The sequence below is a fragment of the Hakea prostrata genome, chromosome 6 (genome assembly GCF_041222555.1).
Source record: "Hakea prostrata isolate BN-2017 chromosome 6, UWA_Hpros_2, whole genome shotgun sequence".
Taxonomy (NCBI): Eukaryota; Viridiplantae; Streptophyta; class Magnoliopsida; order Proteales; family Proteaceae; genus Hakea; species Hakea prostrata.
In genome coordinates, this window is record NC_142605.1 from 39,234,728 (window position 1) to 39,240,832 (window position 6,105).

The 6,105-nt window shown below is 40.3% G+C and overlaps 1 pseudogene across 1 annotated transcript; it reads left to right on the top strand.

The window, feature by feature from the left end:
* Positions 1-2,059: 2,059 nt before the first annotated feature.
* Positions 2,060-4,204, top strand: LOC149014003 (NAC domain-containing protein 43-like; annotated as a pseudogene). Its single transcript, XR_016173947.1, has 3 exons — positions 2,060-2,377; positions 2,669-2,976; positions 3,099-4,204. The product of XR_016173947.1 is annotated as an NAC domain-containing protein 43-like (transcript).
* Positions 4,205-6,105: the final 1,901 nt, after the last annotated feature.

Here is a 6,105-nt window from a genome sequence, read left to right on the forward strand (position 1 = left end):
TCCTAATTCCATGTTTCAGTCTTTTGTTTCTTCCTTCATTCATCTTCTTAGATTTATTTGTTTTGTCTTTCTTAGTATCATATTCTATCGTTTGTTTGATTGCAATTTCATTAGGATCTTAATGAACTAATAACAAAAACAGCATGAGTTCGTTTGTACTAAAATTGTAGCGCACTAGATACCGTGTTTAAACTATTCTTCGTACCAATTTAATACCGAAACTGTACCGAACCGTTTTTTCAAATACCGAAACCGTACTATACTGTGTAAATTCGGTACGGTACGATTCTGGTTTTCGGTATTCAAAGTTAGTACCCTACCGAATTACTGAAACCGTATCGATTAACACCCTTACCCTAGGCTGCCTAGCTGGCATTGCTCCAACACCTCTATATTTACTTTTGAAGATCCTAGAGAACCCTTTAGCCATCTGATAATTAAGAATATTGATTATATGGTGCAACCTGTAGTAGAGCAAATGTATGTAAGCTGAGACCATGAGAGAGTCTAGGAGGTGAGGTGTTGGGTCCAATCTCACTTTGGTGAAAGGAAGAAAAGAATTTCCAACCCTTTGGAGAAAAAAGAAAATCTTTTCATCCAAATTGATTTTATAAAAATTCAATATTCACTACAGTACGAAACGTCAAAGAAATCTAAGTCCAAATCCTCTCTATCAAAGCCTGTTCTTATAGTCATACACTCACACTCACATGAGTAAGGACTAAGGAGTTCACCTATACATAACATGCATGTATTAGAGTAAAATAAGATGGACCACATTCTTATGAGAATGTAGATGTCTAGTTACATAGCAGGCTAGGCAGAAAGGATCCAAATTGAAAAAATCTCCCCCACACTGATTTTTCTTTTAATGTTAAATATGTATGTCTTGATTTGTTGACTTGTCAATCAACCATCAACAAAGTATGTTTGCCTTGCCTTGTATGTCTGTTATATAACTTAAGCTTCATTTCGAATAATAGAAAAATAAATGGACTATAAGAAAATAGTCGTAAGCTAATCCCATCATCATCATATAAATGGCTGGAATGGCACGAGCTTCTTTGGTGATGCTGTTGATGATTAATTAATGAGATATTCGTTAATAAGAAGGGCCGGAAAACCGGAAACACCCCCCAACAAACCCCTAAAAAAAAAAAAAAAAACTCAGTAAAAAGGAACTTAAATTAGGGGGGGAACGTTAAAAACCAAAAACACCCCCCACAAAAAAAAAAACAAATTGAAACAAAAATCTGTTCGGTCGTGTACGTAAATAAAAAATTCAAATGTAGCTCGTAGTTGCCATGAAAGGAAAAGAAAAGAAATGCGACAAAAAAGGGTGGGACCCCTATAGAGTCTTCCTCTTCCATATCTCTCATTATTATGTGTTTCTTATCTGGTGGGACCCTGAAAGCGCAAGTCCTCCAGAACCCATCATCTCTCTCGGTCTCATGTCGTTGCGGTGGTTGCACAAGCGAATGAAACGAGTGAGTGAGTGAGTGAGTGATTGAATGCTTTCTCAGTTTCTCTCCTCTCTGTGCATGTGTGTATTTGAGTGTGCGCGCGACTCAGAGAGAGGAGAAAATAATAAAAGCCAAAGAGGAGGAAAAAGAAAGAGAGATTCTTTAGGGATAGCGGTGGTTTCGCTGGTGCTTTTCGCCAAGATTTTAAGGTCGAGGGTCGTAGTTCAGATGGGGGCTTGTCTCCTCACTCACTGGTGGCCCTAACGTCCTATTGGGGTCCATTCTTTTCTTTCTTGCTACCCCCCCTTTGTAGACCTCTTTTTTTCCTATCTCTTTCTCCTTCTCTCTCTCTCTCTCTCTCTCATTCATTCATATGGAAGAGGAGAAAGTCGGGGAAAGGTAAGGTGGGTGGCCTTTTTTCTTCTGGAAGCCCTAGCAAACTAACCCCTCTCTCTGAAAAGTACACCCCATTGACAGGAATCAAACCTTTTTTTCATGTATCTCCAGACCCTTACAGCGCATGCCCTACCAATTTACCACACATATAAATCATTCCCATTTGGGGGCACACATTCACAAACTTTCATCATCTTCTCTTCTCTTTTCTTCCATTCTCTCCCCTTCTCTCTCTCTCTCTCTGACTCAAAAAGCTGCTGCATCGGTGAGTACCAATCGAAGGAAGCCTCTGTGTGGGCTGGACCCAGCTCTGGTAGTACGTTTATCAAGTCGAATGCAGGAGGAAATGAACCTTTCAGTGAATGGTCAGTCTCGAGTGCCTCCGGGCTTCCGATTTCACCCAACAGAGGAGGAGCTCCTTCACTACTACTTGAGAAAGAAGGTGAATTATGAGAAGATCGACTTGGACGTAATTAGGGAGGTCGACCTTAACAAGCTTGAGCCATGGGATATTCAAGGTCGTCCTTTTCCCTCGATCCATAGATAGATTTATTTGTGCCTTGTTAAAACTCCATTAATATTGTTAATATCTTTTAATTAATCAGATCGATCTTCCATTCTCTATCTAACACTTACACTCCTCTTATGGTTGCTACCTCTGTTCCCTTTTGAAATTCTCTTCCTTTAATTATTACCTCCGTTGTTGCTGTTTTGTTATTTGAAGTAACAATCATTCATGATGCTGCTGCTTAGTGTTTCTAATTATAGCCAATGTTCATCATGCATGCCTTGACTATTTGGCTGAACAGACAAGTGCAAAATAGGTTCCACTCCTCAGAATGATTGGTACTTCTTCAGCCACAAAGACAAGAAATACCCAACCGGCACCCGAACTAATCGAGCAACGGCCGCCGGCTTCTGGAAAGCTACAGGCCGTGATAAAGTCATTTACAGCAGCTTTAAGCGTATTGGAATGCGGAAGACGCTCGTCTTCTATAAAGGTCGAGCTCCACATGGACAGAAATCCGATTGGATCATGCATGAATACAGGCTTGATGATCAACAAACAGCCTCAGCCTCAGCCACCTCCTCCTCCTCCTCCTCCTCTGACATTAACGTACGTTCCACCAACCACACCCTCCCTCCCTCCTTCGCTACTCTACATATTTTTTCTACTCTAGTCTACCCATCATTGATTAATTTGTTTGTAACATTTGCTTGTGCGTGTTTAAAATCCAGGCATCGAACTCGGCTGGAGAAGCGGCACAGGAAGAAGGGTGGGTGGTTTGCCGGGTGTTCAAGAAAAGAAACCATCATAAGGCCATAGACAGCCCGAAAAGCTCTGCCATAACCATAGAAGCGAAGGCACAATTGTTCAACCCAAGCACTGATGGCGCCTTGGACCAAATTCTTCAATACATGGGAAGGAGTTGTAAGCAAGAGAATGAAGCAATCATGAACATCAACGATGGTCTCAACATCCACACCATCACCGGCACCGGCACGGGCACCGGCACTACCAACAATATCAATACCCATGGCAACATGATGAGGTTTTCAAAACCGATAGAAATTAATGCAATCAACAACGGACTCCAGGAAAGATTCATGCAACTTCCAGCACTAGAGAGTCAGGATTGTGGCAGCCAGGGTTGTTACCCACCACTGGATGATGATGGACACATGTTGCCCCATAGCCACCTTGGAGGAGGAGGAGGAGGGACACTGGGCATCTCAACCAAGCCTACCACCACCTCGATCAGCCAGGGCTGAATGACTGGGCAGCCCTAGATCGGCTGGTTGCCTCTCACCTGAATGGCCAAGTAGAGACTTGCAAGCACCTGGCCTGTTTTAACGAGACCAGCATGGCCTTCTCTCCGTCCTCACCTACACTACTACTCCCACGCCCTCGTGAAGATGATGAAGATCAAGATGATCATCTTCATCCTTTGCCACAAGTTCGCTCCTCCAACCCCTCCACTTCCATCTTCAATAGATCATATCATAACACCAACGATTACAATAGTGAAATTGATTTATGGAACTTCACCAGATCGTCGTCATCTTCATCCGACCCACTGTGCCACGTGTCCACTGCTTCTTTGTAACCAAATACTTTCCAAGACAGAGAGAGATTGAGAGAACTCGAGTGGGTATCAACCTTCAATCATCATATAGTATACCAGCTTCCCAAAGTCAAAGGACCATGTCTATATGAGTGAGAGAATGGCTTAATTAGTCGTATGTATGAGTTGATAATAATAATAATAATAATAATAATAATAATGCAGAATGTCAGAATTCTAAGTTGGTGTGGCATTCTCAAGTGTCAACTTGCATTTTATTTCCCCCCCTTTATTTAAGAATCACTAATCAGGCGTCTTAACTTTCACTACTAGATCTTGTCAAAGACTAATCTCAAGTTCTTTTTTGGGTGGTGCGAATGTGATGCTCTCTTATTCCGCTTCCCAATCATGATCATGTTTACTTACTTTAAAACCTTTTTCTTACCAGTAATCTTAAACCCCGTTTGGTTTGAAAGCTTGACGACGTATAGAGCTTTGGTTAGTGGATACAATAATTTTCAAGCACCTTTTCCACCAACTTGACTCCGTGGCCGGTGGCGGTGTGTAAAGGGTTTTGGGTCCATGGCTCCGACGCTCCAACTCGTGCGCTTGCTTGCTTGCTTGCAGCTGTCTTCGCAGACTTTGATCATCGAGCAGGGATAACCGCCGGTTCCTGCGCTCCGTATTTTCTCTCCCCTCGATTCTGAAACTCATCAGCACCGTTCGCCCATCACCTTCCTCACCAATAAGACCTAATTAAATATCTCACCCAGTTAATTACTACGTACACATGAAGATCATACGCCTGAGATGGGATTCCGGCCTTAGCATCAGCTCGATCCTGGAATTCAAGCTTCCGCAAATATCTTCTTTTTGAAAATAAGAATCAAATCACTTTAGGAAAAGAAAAAAAACGAATCAGTTGTTGAATGTATTGTCACATTCTGAGCTAGACTTTGCTGCATGGTTCTGAAAAAGACAAACTTGACCCGGTAATCTTCGATGCTCTGTCCATAAATCAGAAATGAAACGGAACAAATAAACATTTTTTTTTCCTTTTCCCCTTGGGAAAGCTCATACTGAAGCTTCAGGAGGTTTGGTCCCAAAAAAAAAAAAATTCATTAAAGATCCCAACTTTGACCCCTCAAAACTTCAATATGGACAAGTGATGGATAGGTTTTACCTTCTCTCTTCTGTATCATTTCTCTATCTTTAATTTCCTTCTGAACGTGGACGTCCTTGTTTCACATATAAATTTCTAAACCCTAACCCAAAAAAAAAAAAAAGACGAGTAGGGGAAGAGGTTTTTTTTCTTTCTTTCTTATTATTATGACCATGAAATTTATGAACATGAATGATCACCCAAATGAAAGACATGCTAACTTTCACGTGATTGTAACTTAAAGAAAAAAACAAAATCCAGTGAATGAAAACTTTCACTGAGTAGGACCAAGCTTGTCATTTCTAACTGAATGGATGAATTTTTTTTTCTTCTTTTCATAACAAGAATTTAATTCGTCTATCATCAATAGTAAATAGGAATAGGAATACTGTAAGAATCCTCCGTTGGCTCAAGAAAGTTTAGCCAGGGTCATTGTAGGGCATATCAATTCGAATAGAAGCAGAAAAGACCCTAGCATTGAAAGAAGTGAAATATTATGTGTTTGTTGATGACTAAAGAGGAAACTGTAGTCTACAAATTCAATTGATAGAAGGAAGGTGTCAAAACCTAATTTTTCAAATGAATACATAATTCTTCTCTGCATGTCAATATAGATTTTTTTTTTTTCTTTTTCTTTTTCACCATTAGCTTATTTGTATCAAGAGAAAAGCCAGAAAGGAAAAAAAAAATACAATACAAAGTACAAGCAACACTAGCCATATCCACAACTCTCATCCACTACAAATCCCTCAATAGGGGTATAGACCCTTTACTAATTATAGCAATTAAAAGTTTAAAACCAAACATTAAACAAACCCAGACAGAGACCTTCGAATAGCGTCAAACAACATTTATTGCAAAATTCTTCTTGGTCATATCTCAACATCTTGGGAAGTTTGATGCTTGTACTGCAGTTGTTAAGAAATCAACCATGAAGTTTGATTCCCTAAAGCAATGCAAAATCTTCAAGTTATTCTATCAAGGTACTTCTTTAAAGCCCTCCATCTTTATTGAATAT